The 15,156-nt window shown below is 44.0% G+C and overlaps 1 protein-coding gene across 2 annotated transcripts in view; it reads left to right on the top strand.

The window, feature by feature from the left end:
- CHCHD3 (coiled-coil-helix-coiled-coil-helix domain containing 3) overlaps positions 1 to 15,156 on the top strand; it is a 177,771-nt gene that overhangs the window by 109,644 nt on the left and 52,971 nt on the right. The gene's annotated exons all lie outside the window — the stretch shown is intronic.

The following is a 15,156-nucleotide window of genomic DNA, read 5'->3' as shown; positions in this document are numbered from 1 at the left end:
GGTTGTAACCTCCAGCCTGAATACATTTCCCTCCTTTACCCCTCTGCCTTCTTCCTGAGCTTATATATTGGTGATTAATTCCGATTTTTTTTTTGTGTTAGTTGGTTGTGAAAATTGCTAACAAGATTCATATTCATTGATGCATCTTAGCAGGCCAGAAGAAAACCTCTTGTTTTTCTGGATTAGGAGGAAGAACATGTTGCATAAATTATCAGGGTGTGTAATTGGTCTTAATGAATATTTTAAATCGAGGGTACAACTGATACCATGTCAGTGTTTTGTCCTCCCTTTGTGAAGATGACATTAATGAAGTCCCATGTTCTTGGCAATGAAAAAGAGCTTGAAAGGATGAGGGAAAATCAGTTTAATGATTCTAAATCGGTGCATTATTTAAACATATATTCAAATTATTTCATATATTTTAATTAAAAATTAAGATCCTTCACCAAAAAAAACTCTACAGAACACTTTCCTTTTTTCTCCCATAACTGGCTTGGTGTTAGAGGAAAAAGCTTCAGTGGGATTTTAACCAAACTGGATTTTTCTGGGGTCCTAGTGTGCAATAATTCATGGCAAAGGGTGTCTGATAAACCATGGGTCTTGGACAGCTTTTTCTTTTACCTTTTTTTACCTTTTACATCCTTTTAGATGTTTTTCTTGGTCATTTTTCACATTCATATAGGTCGTTGGCACAGTGGCTTCACTTGCTCCTGTTAGTGAGGACTCCAATGTGTGTAAATACATTTTTGTGCTGTGCAAGGGAAATAATGAGCTTTAAATAACTTCATTGGAGTTCTGCTGGAGTGCCACCCCCAGGGGATGTGAAATAGGAAATTCTGCCATCTCTTGGTTTCTCTGCTTGGTTTGGAAATCCCTGAATTCCTTGTTTTACACCATGGGTGATTGCTCTGCATTCAGAGTGGAGTTTCTGAGGTAAAATCCTCTGCTTTTCCAAGTTGTCATCCACTTTGTCATCAAGGTAAATTTTCATCTCTCTCCTACACAAGAAAAGTGCTGTTCCAGCTCTGAGAGGAGCAAACTCTGTGTTCCAAATCTGGCTTGGAAATTCTTCAGAGAGGTGGAGATTTGGGAGTGAAAACCTGGACAAGCAGAGGGGTCACAGCTCCTGCAATCCCACCTTCCCTCATGGGGTCACCTGGGAGCTTCTGTGCTGGGAATTTTGAAAATTGGGATGGAAATAGGTGTGGAAATGACAGAGCATGGAAAAAGGCTGATTTGTTGTTCCTGAACTTGTCCTGATTTGGACAAGTGGCTTCACTTGCTCTTGTTAGTGAAGACTCCAATGTGTGTAAATACATTTTTGTGCTGTGCAAGGGAAATAATGGACTTTAAATAATTTCGTTGGAGTTCTACTGGAGTGCCACCCCCAGGGGATGTGAAATAGGAAATTCTGCCATCTCTTGGTTTGAAAATCCCCGGGATTAGAGCAAGGAGTTCTAAATTCATGTTTTATACCATGGGTGATGTTTGCTCTGCATGCAGAGTGGAGTTTCTGTGGTCCCAAGCCTTCTCTTTTCATTCTGACTCCTTTTTCTGAGGTAAAATCCTCTGCTTTTCCACGTTGACATCAAGGTAAATTTACATCTCTCTCCTACACAAACAAGTGCTGTTCCAGCTCTGAGAGGAGCAAATCCGACTTGGAATTTCTTCAGAGAGGTGGAGATTTGGGAGTGAAAGCCTGGACAAGCAGAGGGGTCACAGCTCCTGCAATCCCACCTTCCCTCATGGGGTCACCTGGGAGCTTCTGTGATGGGAATTTTGAAAATTGGGATGGAAATAGGTGTGGAAATGGCAGAGCATGGAAAAAGGCTGGTTTATTGTTCCTGAACTTGTCCTGATTTGGACAAGTGGCTTCACTTGCTCTTGTTAGTGAAGACTCCAATGTCTGTAAATACATTTTTGTGCTGTGCAAAGGAAATAATGAACTTTAAATAATTTCATTGGAGTTCTACTGGAGTGGCACCCCCAGGGGATGTGAAATAGCAAATTCTGCCATCTCTTGGTTTGAAAATCCCCAGGATTAGAGCAAGGAGTTCTAAATTCATGTTTTACACCATGGGTGATGTTTGCTCTGCATTCAGAGTGGAGTTTCTGTGGTCCCAAGCCTTCTCTTTTCATTCTGACTCCTTTTTCTGAGGTAAAATCCTCTGCTTTTCCACGTTGTCATCAAGGTAAATTTACATCTCTCTCCTACACAAGAAAAGTGCTGTTCCAGCTCTGAGAGGAGCAAATCCGACTTGGAATTTCTTCAGAGAGGTGGAGATTTGGGAGTGAAAGCCTGGACAAGCAGAGGGGTCACAGCTCCTGCAATCCCACCTTCCCTCATGGGGTCACCTGGGAGCTTCTGTGCTGGGAATTTTGAAAATTGGGATGGAAATGGGTGTGGAAATGACAGAGCATGGAAAAAGGCTGGTTTGTTGTTCCAGTGGAAGGTGCACAGAGACAGAGCATGGGCTGCTCAGCAGAATTGGAATTTTGGAGCAGGAGGTGGGGTGGGAGCAAGTGGAGCTCGGAGAATTTGTGTCAGGATGAAGAAATGTTCAATCTGAGTCTGTCACCTGTGACAAAGAATGCTAATTACAATCTCAGATCATTCCCACATCAAATAAGCACACTTTAAAAACACTTCAGTTATGCCTATGTGGTATTTCTGGCTGTTGCATCATGGAGTGTCAGAGCTCATCTCGATGATTAATTGGCTTTTTGATTATTTAGCCTTTTCAATTAGAAGCTTCGTATTTGTGTTCTTCAGTGCTGCTGAAAAAACAATGCAGACGTTGATAATAGAGGGAGATGACAACAGAACAGATTAGTGTCAGCACAGTGTGCTCCTTATGGAGAAAATTATCCATATTCAGTGCCAGATGAAGCCTGTCAATTATAAAATATTTCAGTGACTGAGGGAAGATGCTCAACCTTTACAGGGTATTAATACAGGACAAAATAACTGTGCACAAGTGACAGCTGCGATAGTAAAACATCAACAATTCTATTCTCAGGGGGAATAACTGTTCATAAATTTGGTTTATGTGCTAAAAACCTTTTGATACTTCCCCAAAACCCAGCAATTCCCCGACCAGCTGCCAGTGTTTCTAGGTCAAAGATAGCACATAAGCTATTAGTTATTACATGCTCCACAGCAGCAGAGCAAGAGCAGAGAGTTGAACAAAGCAGTTCAAGAACAACCTTGCCCTGCTCTGCATCTGACTGGGGTGTGCATTTAGGTGCTCACACGTGGGGCTTGGAAGGGAATTTGTCTCTGTTTTTCATTGTCCACCCACAGGAGGAAAGTGATTCTTGAGTGCAGCAAAACCCAGAGATAAAACAGTGCTGAAGTCACTGAGTTTTTGTGCCCCACACTGTGTTAATTATTTATTTACAAGTGCAAGGTCCTGCACAGGGGTCAGGGCAGTCTGTTGGGAAGTTTGGCAAGAAGGTCTCACAGATATGTGTGCTTGGCAGAAAGATTTTTAAATGTGGAGTCTGATGAAGGAATAGAGATGGAAGCAAGTTTTGATATAGAAGAAAAGAATTGCTGAGCCAGTCTTACTGGATAACCAAGGAGGCAAAGGGTGTGTTGGTTAGAAGGGGTTTTTATGGCTTAGAGCAAAGGATAAACCCACCCCAAACAAGAAGATGTTTTTACCAAGCACAAAGAGAGCACAGGCAAACAAGGCAGCAAATGGTGCAAGTAGAAAAAAGGTCTCAGAATTTTCCACTGCAAGAAAACTGAAAAACAACTTCTAGCTTAAACTGTAATGTACTGACTTTGTGATTGGAGAACAGTAACATGAATATGGTAATTATAGATGTTATTACACGCTGTAGATAACAGTTCAGGTATGAGGCTGCCCCTGCATCCCTGCAATGTCCCAAGCTGGACACTGGGGCTGGAGCAGCCTGGGACGGTGGGAGGTGTCCCTGCCATGGCTGGGGTGGCACTGGGTGATCCTGGAAGTCTTTTCTAACCCAAGCCATTCTGTGACTCTCTAAGGAGAAAATAAATTTGTTTTGGAATAAAGAAGAGCCCCAGTGTGAAATCAGAGCCTTTTTTCAAGGAAGGCCATTGGTACCCCATGTGCCACATGCTCAAGATCTCTATCCTTTCTTGATGCATTTCCCTGTAACTGAAGCTGTTCCAGGTGTTTATAGGGAAAATTGTTGATATCTTCACTCTCTTGTGTGGCAGTCACATTTTTGGGAAAAAATCCCTTTGCTCAGGATTCTTCTCCTGGGAAGCTGAGAAGCCTCAGAGAAAAAGGAAAACAATATTCTCTCATTTGCTTCTCCTGTGTTTTGCTGCTTTGGAATGTGGTTGGAGATTGTTTATCCAACAGGTGATTGTTTCATTGGTTTCATGTGAATTGTTTTGACTTAATGGCCAATCAGTGCCAAGCTGTGTGGGGCTCTGGAAAGAGTCACGAGTTTTCATTATCATCTTTTAATCTTTTGTCTGTATTCTTTCTGTATTCTTTAGTATAGTTTAGTTTAGTATTCTTTAGTATAATATAGTATCATAAAATAATAAATTAGCCTTCTGTGAACATGGAGTCAGATTCATCATTCCTTCTTACATCTGGGGGTAACGCAAATACAATACTCTTGTCCCTCTAATTCAGTGTAGAGGTGCAGTATTTTTCCCTGGTTTCAGTCCCAGTGTCCATGGCCTTTATTCATAACCATATCTACATCTCCAGTGTCCCTTTGCTGTGCAGCTTCCATTCCCCATCATCACTTGCACACAATTTCCATGCAGAGCAGCTGCCATCCCACTTTTCCTTCACCCCTTTGCCTTTTGCTTTGCAACATTTTATGAAGGGCACATGACCCTCTCCTGCTTCTCGCTGCAGTTTTGGCATCACACAGGCACTCAGTGAGCTGTGTCTGCTCCCGCTCTGCCTCTGAGACTGATGGGACTCCCCAGTTCCAATTTCCTCCAGCAAACCCAGCTATTTTCATGTTGCACTGCTTCCTAATGCTAATATGCATCATTAGGAGAATCCTGCCCCAAGTCATGGGAGCAGAAGGAAATTAATTTTAATACCCTGCTGTATGACACAACTACTTAGTTTATCAGTGTGAATGAGCAAGATATGGATCCCCATATTAATCATAATATTTTCCACTGGAGCCAAGTTTCTGTGCTCCTAGAAATACTTTCAGTGTTGAGCAGTTTGGTGTGAAGGTGGTTGTGGGGTGAGGTGATGGGATTGTCCTGGAGCAGGAATATGAGGGGTGGCTGAGGGAGATGGGGAAGGGGCTCAGACTGGAGAAAAGGGGGCTCAGGGGGGCCCTTGTGGCTCTGCACAAGTCCACAGGGAACAGGGACAGGAGGAGAGGGAACGGCCTCAGGCTGGGCCAGGGCAGGTTTGGAAATTGGGAAAATTCCTTTCCTAAAGGGGCACAGGTGGAGTTCCCATCCCTGGAGGGATTTAAACATCTTGAGGATGTGGCACTTCGGGATGTGGCTCACTGGTGGCCTTGATGATCTCAGAGGGCTTTTCCAATCTAAACAATCCCACAGATCTGCCATTCTGTAGGATTTTGGAGGTTTCAGTGTTACCTTGGATCTGGAGAGATTTAAACATCTTGAGGATGTGGCACTTGGGGACATGGCTCACTGGTGGCCTTGATGATCTCAGAGGGCTTTTCCAACCTAAACAATTCCATAATTTTGCCGTTGTGTAGGAATTTGAAGGTTTTAGTGTTACCCTGGATTCAGCACTCATTTAACAGCCTAGAACTCCCTGCTCTGACAGTTCTTGTGGTGGCTTTTGTGTGGGGACACTCGTGCCCCACAGAGGGCTCAGTGGCAGATCCCAGCCTGGGAATGCAGACTTTGAGTTCAGGAAATGTTGATCCACTTCTCTGCACCCGTTTTTCCCCCTGCCTTAAACGCTGAGGGAGGATTTGCAAATCCCAAGCTCTGCACTTAATTTGGGGATTCTGCTTTCCATGGAGGCTGTCAAGGAGCATTAACCTTAAGGTAAGATGAGCACACAGAGCACAAAGCTCTGAGCTGATGGCACATTCTATCCCAGGTGTTAAATGGTATTATCCATCCTGCTTGCTACAGTAAATAGGATTTTGCTATTATGATGTGTCAGGATTTTCAGAGAAATCAAATTTACTAGACACTAAACTGCCATCCTCACTGCTGAGCAGCTTTATTCTGGGATCTTGTATTCATCCTAATCCTGTTGGTAGGAAATGCTTATACCAATTGTGTGGGGAAATTATAACTTAATGATCTCTTCCCTTTTCTATTCAAGGCTTAGGATGGCCCAACATGCTCTGCAGTGATAGCCCCAGTGCTGAGCTGAGGAGCTGATCTGCAGCCTCCCAGCCAGGAATTGGCTTTTTCTCATCAGCACAAGTGCTCAGGTGGCAGCAATGCCAGCCCCACATTTGTTCAGATGCTTCAGAGCCTTGTTTACCTTTTCAGATCTCAACAACTCAATAATCAGAAGCTGTTTGCTGGGCTTTTTGTAAAGTGGAGTTTGCAAGATGGAGATAACAGAGGGGGGACTGCTACAAAGCAGGATAATAACCACAAACATTTTCATTCCCTGTAAGGTAATTTAGCAATTTAAAGGGTTTTTTTTGTTTGTTTCTATTTGTGTTCAGTCATCAGTGTGTTTACTCTTTGTGATCTCACGTGGCTGTAGCAGGGAGATGATTCTGCTCTCACCTCTCAGAGTGTTTAGAAGTCTGTGTTTGCCAGAGCAAACATGTTTACTCTCCCCACATTTGTGTGCATTCCTTCACACGTTCCAAAGCCAACTAGCAGGGATGTAGGTGCATGTTTGGAGACTTGAGGCTGCATCCAGCCAAGTAGGGAATTATTTTGGCTGATGAGCACTTAGGGAAGAGGCAGGGACAGCTCAACAAACCTGGTGTTCTCGTTCCCATGAAGGCATGGAATTAATCCAATATTCCCTAAATATCCGTGGTTTGAAAGAAAATAGTTCCATCATTCCCACTCTGCTCCTATTTTTGAGATTCTCTTGGTATTAGTGTCCTGTTTCTGTTTGCCTGGCTCTATTTCTCTTTCTGTATCAAATAAATAAATGTATATATGCACCCACACACACAGAGTCAATACTTTAACTCCATTTCCAAGCACTTTTCCAATAGAAGCAATAAAATACATTACAGCTTCCATGTGATGAATTCCAGTGACTGCCATATCATCTCATTGTTAATGAATTGTGTTATTTCTGTGAAGTTAGTGGGGCCTTTTCCTTTCTAAATGGATATTCAGCTGCCACTGTGACTTCTTGCAGCTCTCCCAAATCGCTGCCGTGGGAGACCTGAGGAGAAAATCAAGATATATTAATTTCTCATTTTGTGCTTGGGCCAGGAGACTTTTCTATGTCTCAGCTCATGTGCTGCACCAGGGAGATAAAAGTAGGAGTTCATCAGACTTTCCCAGTGCTTTGTATTTCCACATAGCTCCTGAAAAACCACCCTTTTTAGCACTGACCAGAACGTAATGTTTTTGTCAGTTTAGGATAATAAAGCTGTCAACCCACCCAGTGATCTTGCCAACATTAGAAAATTCCTCTTTTCAGATTTCATTCTGTTTGGGGGACAGAGCTTTTGTTGAATTGCTTCTTGCCTGGCAGGTTGAGATTAGGAAACTTGCTACCAATTACAATATCTGAAACCTCCACCTGATTGACAGCCCGGGCTGGAGTGTTGGATTTAATGCTCTGCCTCCATATCTTGCCCAGCCACAATTATTATTCTGAACAATTGGGTCTCAGCCTTGATTTCAGTTTTTTCCTCCTCATAATCTTCTATTTACCCTTTCTGACTAAGTAGCTAAGATGTTTATTATTTAACACACACCTCAGCCATGCATTTTTCCCCCAAGTGCACCAAAAATGCAGAAGTTTCATGTTTGCTGTGAAAACTACCTGCTTGAGTCTCATCTTTCACTATCACATATCCAATCAATAGCAAGGCTGAAATGCTGCTTAATAACAAAATGAGGAGTTGTTCCACGCTGAATAGCAGCTATTGATGTTTCCCTAAATGTTTGTATATAGATTATTTTCCATTATGCATGTGTGTCTTTATAACACAAAAAAACCCTGTGATAACCAATATTCCAGGATTTTTCCTGCTGTGCACTAAGACACCTGATCATTTTAAAGTGGAACCACAGTTTCATTCAGGTTGTTGCAGTTTTTTATTTCTCCAGCGTGTGCAAAAAGAAAAAAAAAAAAAAAGGTTTAGAAAGTTCAGGGGAAAATATTACTTTATTCCATGGTTTTATTTTGGAAGAATTAGCACAAGCCCAAGGGGTGATGGTATCTGGATGGAAACTGATAGCTTAGAGCCCTGGAGCTGGGATGTTTTTATAGAATCACAGATTAATTTGGGTTGGAAGGCACCTAAAAGCTCATCCAGCTCCACCCCCTGTGCAGGGACACCTTCCACTGACCCAGGGTGCTCCAAACCATCTGGAAATGCCCAGCCTGGAGAGGAGAAGAATCCTCTCCAGGAGAGGATTCTTCTGGAGGGAGTGAAGCCAAGTTTATCCACACCAGTCACTTTTTGAGTCCAAATTCCAGCATTTCCTCAGCCCCCCTGGTGATTGTGGGGGTTTTTTTGAGTGTAGCTTCATCTGAGCTTTTCCCCTTCTCCGCCTTACTGAGCAAAAAAAAGCTGTCATGAGAGGGAAACGTTTTAAACAGGCAAAAAGGACCAAACTGAAGGCATTTTTTGAATGTTAAAAGCTGTGTTTATCACTTTACATAGGATATGGCAAAATGTTTTAACATATGGGGAGTTAATGAATAAGCAGCTTTTGCTTCACCCTGCTCTGTTCTCTCCTCCCACCATCTTCCCATCACAAGCTGAAGTTTGGGAACAAATACTGTGCTAAGTTAATGTTGGATTAAAGCAACCCTCAGGGAGGATTTCTTAATTGAGGTAACATAATTAGAAATGATTACAACTCCAAATTGAAGTGACCATTCCTCTGTGCTGGCCCTGCTGAGGGACCTCAGATCAGAGGGGCTGGAGCAGATCCAGGGAAGGGAACAGAGCTGGGAAGGGAATGGAGAACCAGGAGGGGCTGAGGGAGCTGGGCAGGGGCTCAGCCTGGAGAAATGTCCCTGGGGGTGCTGGTGACAGTGGCTGGACATGCCCAGGTGTGCCCAGGTGGGCAGGAGGCCGCTGGCACCTGGATTTCAGCAGGAATGGAGCGGCCAGCAGGGTTAGGGAAGGGACTGTCCCTGAGTGGCACTGCTGAGGGACTCCCTGGAACCTTGGGGTCAGCTCTGGGATCCTCAGGGCAGGAAGGGCCTGGAGGGGCTGGAGAGGGTCCAGGAATGGAGCTGGGAAGGGTCTGGAGAGGCTGAGGGAGCTGGGAAGGGTCTGGAGAACCAGGAGGGGCTGAGGGAGCTGGGAAGGGCCTGGAGAACCAGGAGGGGCTGAGGGAGCTGGGAAGGGAATGGAGAACCAGGAAAAGCTGAGGGAGCTGGGAAGGGTCTGGAGAACCAGGAGGGGCTGAGGGAGCTGGGCAGGGGCTGAGCCTGGAGCAAAGGAGGCTCAGGGGCCCTGGTGGCTCTGCACAAGTCCCTGCCAGGAGGGCACAGTCCAGGGAACAGGGACAGGAGCAGAGGGAACGGCCTCAGGCTGGGCCAGGGCAGGTTTAGGTTGGATATGAGGAAAAATTTCATCCCTGAAAGGGCTGTCCAGCCCTGGCAGGGGTGGAGTCCCCATCCCTGGAGGGATTTAAAGCCCTGTGGATGTGGCACTGGGGACATGGGGCAGTGGTGGCCTTGGCAGGGCTGGGAATGGTTGGGTTCGATGACCTCAGAGGGGTTTTCCAACCTTAATGATTTTATGATTAGAGGAAAACAGTCCCTTTTTGCCTGAGCATTAGTTAGTAATTAGTCTCATTAGAAAGCAATAATATTTATGAGAATTTATGCCTTTTTTAAAAGTTGTAAATAATCCTTCAAACCCAATGGCTGAAATCATGGAAATCATAAGAACACTCTTCCTTTATTACAGGAGGACTCACTGCCTTCATTTTCACTGCTGTCACTCTGAGTGATATTTTAATTTTTCCTGCCCCTAAAAATAGTCCAGTCCCATAACTGATAGATAAATGAGAGAATCCCCAGGAAATGCTGCTCAGAGTTTCTGTTTGCCAGCACAATAAATGCAGAAGGCAATAAATGTCCTCTTACATCAAGAGGAGGCGGGTAATGAGTAAATGATGGGAAAAGGGATTTTGAAAATAAATGATCAATCCAATCTAAGTTGAAAAACAATTTATTAATAGCTTGGCCTTCAGTGGGAGAGAGGGATCTGTGCAGCCAGAGGAGCTGGAGATGGACCACTGACATCTGGCAGGATGGATTTTTGGGAAATCCATTTAGATTTATGAACAATAAGCTGTGACTTAAACCCAGCTTTTTCCATATGAATTGTGTTACAGGAAAAAAAGAGATTTAATTTTTGTTTCTGTAATTTAAGCACAGAGGATGCTGGGTTTGGGGAGAGCTTTGTGTAAAAGATGCAGCTTTTACAATGCCTGAGGTGTAGGGGGATAGAATATAAGTAAATAAAGATAGTATAGAAAGTAATTTTACCCCTTAAAGAGTTGCAGCTGGGTTAATTATTAAGGATGAGGAGCAGGCCTGATGTTAACAGGCCACAGCTATAGCCAATAAGAACAGTGTTATAAAAGAGTGGATTGGTGGGGACTGCAGTCAGTTGTTTGCTGTGAGGATGAGGAAGAGTCAGTGCCTAGAAGAGCTGCCTGCAAGAAACATCAAGGAGGAATGAAACTCTATATGGAACCCTTGCAATGTAATGACAACAAATGGTGACCCCGATGTGATTTGGGAGAAATGACCCTGTGGCTTTGGGACTAAACTAAATGGCCCCATGGATTTGAGGAAATCCATGGGGTCAAATAGTTTAGGAAATAAAACCCTGTGGATTCATGGAAAAGGACTTGAATACTAAACTAGTGGTAAAATATATCAATTGTAGCTATTAATGTTTATTAAAGATAAGTATAAAAGATTTTGAAGATAAGTACTTTGTAAACTGAGAAAAGCTGCAAAACTGAACCAGCATTTAGAAATATATGTATTCATACTATGATGTCTGACCATCTGTATAACTGTTGGTTCTGAATGAAATATATGAATATGTCATAATGTTAATTTAGTTGAATATGTACTTCTAGAAGTGCTGCAACTCTGTAATTAAAAGAAAAAGGGGGAATTGTAGGGGGATACAGTATGGGTAAATGAAGGTGGTGTAGAAAGTAATTTTACCCCCTAAAGAGTTGCAGCTGGGTTAATTATTAAGGATTAGGAGCAGGCTGGATGTTAACAAGCCACACCTGTAGCCAAATAAGAACAGTGGTATAAAAGAGTGGATTGGTGAGTTGAAAGGAACTGCAATCAGTTGTCTACTGTGAGGATGAGGAAGAGTCAGTGCCTAGAGGAGATGCCTACAAGAAACATCAAGGAGGTACAAAACTGGCAATATGGAATCCTTGCAATATATGACAACAAATGGTGACCCCGACGTGATTCGGGAGAAAGGACCCTGTGGATTTGGGACTAAGCTATATGATCCCATGGATTTGGGGAAATGGGATTTGACTATATAACCCCATGGATTTGGGGAAAAGGACTTGAATACTAAACTAGTGGTAAAATATATCAATTGCAACCATTAATGTTTGTTAAATATGAGTATAAAAGATTTTGAAGTACTTTGTAAACTGAGAAAAGCCGCAAAACTGAGCCAAGACTCAGAAATATATATATTGGTACTATAATAGAAGAGTGTTATAAAAGAGTGGATTGGTGGGTTGAGGGGAATTGGAGTCAGCTGGCTGCTGTGAGGATGAGGAAGAGTCAGTGCTGGAGGAGCTGCCTACAAGAAACATCAAGGAGGTACCAAACTCTGGCAATATGGAACCCTTGCAGTATAATGACAATAGAATTTCTGCAATATAATGACAACACTGAGGAGATGTGGGCTCTGCACCACATCCTGCTCTGGGTTTATCATTTTTTCACCTCATTTTGTTGTGCTTTTCATGTGCAGAGGTCAAGCTTTGCCCAGGAGTGGCTGTGTCCAGTGGCAACATCCTTAAAATCAGGGAGGATCTGGCCCCAATGAGAGCTGAACCAAAATCCTGGGAAATTCTTCCCACCTTTGGCCAGGCTTGGCCACAGGAATGAAAGTTTAAGTTTTTCTTCTGCCCTGAGAATTCACTACAAAAAGCACAATTCTGCATTTTTCCATGTTCTGTGAAACTCCCTCAAAACTGAAACAAGGAATTTAAAACTGGGAGAAGGAACTCTCATTAAAGATAATCAGAGGGAGTTGTAGGAAGAAAATGGCAGAAAATAGGAGAGAAGAGAGAAAATCAGAGTAATGGACTTGGTGACAAGCCTAGTGGCAACTTCTTTGCAGCCAAATTTTTGCTTTAAAGAGCAAAACCAATTGGTCTTGGGCACTGCAAATTTCCTTTAAAATCTCTGATCCCCCATTCCTGCAGGAGAGGTGAGATGGCATCAAGTTTCTGTACTTGAGATCCTCCTGGAAAAGTAATGTGCCATTCTTACACTCATCCTTGCAAGGTGGGAATTTCTTTGTTTTTTTAATTCTGACTGAATTTTTTTCCACCCTTTTTATGGGTTCTGTTTCTGGGTGTGAAATAGGCCCGGGTTTGCCCTGTTGGTCTTGGTTTAAATTGGGAATTTGCCACAGCAGAAGTGGCTGAACCCTCAGGGCTGGGGCTGGGGACAGAAATGACCCTTGGAAATTCAGCAATGCTGGTGGCATGTTCAGCCCCTTCAGTGTGTCAGGGAGAAATGAAAGTGCCCAGATCTTCCCTCCTTTGGAAACAAAAAGCATTTTCATACCTGAGAGCTGGGACTGTTCAATGCAGATCTATTCTCATGCATATTGCTGGGCCTGCAAAGGCTTTGCCTTTTGAAATAGAGGAGGATAATCATGTGTTTGAAATCAGGAGATGCTCTCCTGCCACTTTAGAAATCTTCATTTTTTTTCCCTCCATGTCAGGGAGTTTAACCCTTTGCAGGCCAGAATCACTCAGGGAATTTGTGCACAGGGAAAGAGTAAAACAGAGATGTGGTAATTAAGAAGCAAATCCAAATGAAACCTGACAGAGGAGTTCAAAGATTTGTCTGATTCTCAGAATTATCATTGCTTTCATTGTTATCAATGTCTTACTTTTTATCATTGTTTTCAATGTCTTACCTTTTTCATATCTGTTACCACTTTAATCCAGTTCTGAGATTTTTTTCCTGCAACAAAAATTGTCTTATTTATTTATCAACTTAAAGCCCAGAGAAGATATTCTCTGTTTGCCACAGACTGAGACAATAATGCAGAATATTTTCTGTTGTTTGGTACCATATGTGTTTTTAAAAGCACTGCAGATCATTTTTATTCCATGCCAGCTCTGATATCTGTTCATGCCAAGCTTCCCGTGGATTTCAGGAGTTCAGACAATCATGGATTTAGAATTTGGGTTGGAAAAGACCTTAAAGCTCATCCAGTTCCAACCCAGGGACTCTTCCACCATCTCAGGTTGCTCCAAGCTCTGTCCTTGGACACTTCCAGGATCCAGGAGCAGCCACAGCTTCTCTGGGATTTCCATCCCAGGGCTTCATGGAACTGCTTCTGTTTCATCCCTTGGAAAAAATTCACCATTTTTCACACTTGTCACCATTTTTTCCCTTTTCTCACTGTATTTTCACTGCCTCAGTTTCAGCAGGCAAGAGAAGAGCAGTGGAACCATGCAGATATTGAGTGAATTCTCTGATAAATTCAGTACAAGGAGGCAGCACACAATTCATTATCCAGAGACATCAGTTAAAATGTGCAATCTTTTCCTGTAACCATTTTATTCAGCAACTTGTGAGGGCGTGATTTTCAATGGTTATTTACTCATTTCTGGCACTCCCTGTCTGCCATGTGTGCATCCTACTTCCCTTTCTGGATCAGATTCCAGCTTCTAAGATGAGGAATTGTTGTTTTTCTTATAGGGCAGCTCCTGTTTCACGTGGATTTGCTGTGCAGTGAAACAGCAAATTCAGCTACAAAACTGAATATTAGGGGCTGTTCTGGGTTATACTGAAATAATTCCTGCATCAGTTTTCAGCAAACCCTCTCTGTGGTGTTTGGGGCTGGATGTGTGTGTGGCTTTTTAGGATTACAGCAATAACGGGAAGATTGTCCCTCTTTTTCTCATTCCCATCTCCTGCTGGTTTTGGGTTTCTGGAGCTTTGCATTCAGCAGGTTGGAAGAGGACACAATGAACAAAAAAAAACGTTTTGGAAGATCTGGATTGCTTTGTAAGAGCAAGAGGGGAGGGAATTCTGTCCCTGTGCCCCTCTCAGGTGAGACCCCACCTGCAGAGCTGCCCCAGCCCTGGGGACCTGGAGCAAATCCAGAGGAACCCATGGAGCTGCTGCAGGGCTGGAGCCAGGCTGGGAGAGCTGGGAATGTTCCCCTGGAGCAGGGAAGGCTCCAGGGAGAGCTGCCAGCACAGGGCAGGGCCTGCAGGGGCTCCAGGAGAGCTGCAGAGGGACTGGGGACAAGGCCTGCAGGGACAGCACCCAGGGAATGGCTCCCACTGCCAGAGGGCAGCCATGGGTGGCATCTTGGCAATGAGCAATTCCTGCCTGGGCTGGCATTGCCAGAGCAGCTGGGGCTGCCCCTGATCCCTGCAGTGCCCAAGGCCAGGCTGGAGCAGCCTGGGATGGTGGGCTTGGAATGGGATGGGCTTGAAGGGCCCTTCCCACCCAAACCATTCTGGCATTTGGGACACTCAGAATCCATCCCCAGGGATTTTTATGGAAGTTGGGGATGGCAAAGGGAAGGGAGACCCTTCCTGGAGTGCTGAGATTGCCAGTGAAGCCCCCAGAGCCCAAAATCCCTTCCTGGAGAGGAGTCGGGGTGGGGATGGATCCAATGCCAGGCTGGGAGAGCTGGGAATGGAGGGAATTCCCTGGAGAGGGAGCCTGGGCTGGGATTTTGGGAAGGGATTCCCAGAGCAGCTGGGGCTGCCCCTGATCCCTGCAATGGCCAAGGTTGGACACTGGGGCTGGA

The sequence above is a fragment of the Zonotrichia leucophrys genome, chromosome 1A, assembly GCF_028769735.1.
Source record: "Zonotrichia leucophrys gambelii isolate GWCS_2022_RI chromosome 1A, RI_Zleu_2.0, whole genome shotgun sequence".
Classification (NCBI taxonomy): domain Eukaryota; kingdom Metazoa; phylum Chordata; class Aves; order Passeriformes; family Passerellidae; genus Zonotrichia; species Zonotrichia leucophrys.
Note: the sequence above shows the minus strand (reverse complement) of the source record. Positions and strands in the feature narration are given on the sequence as shown.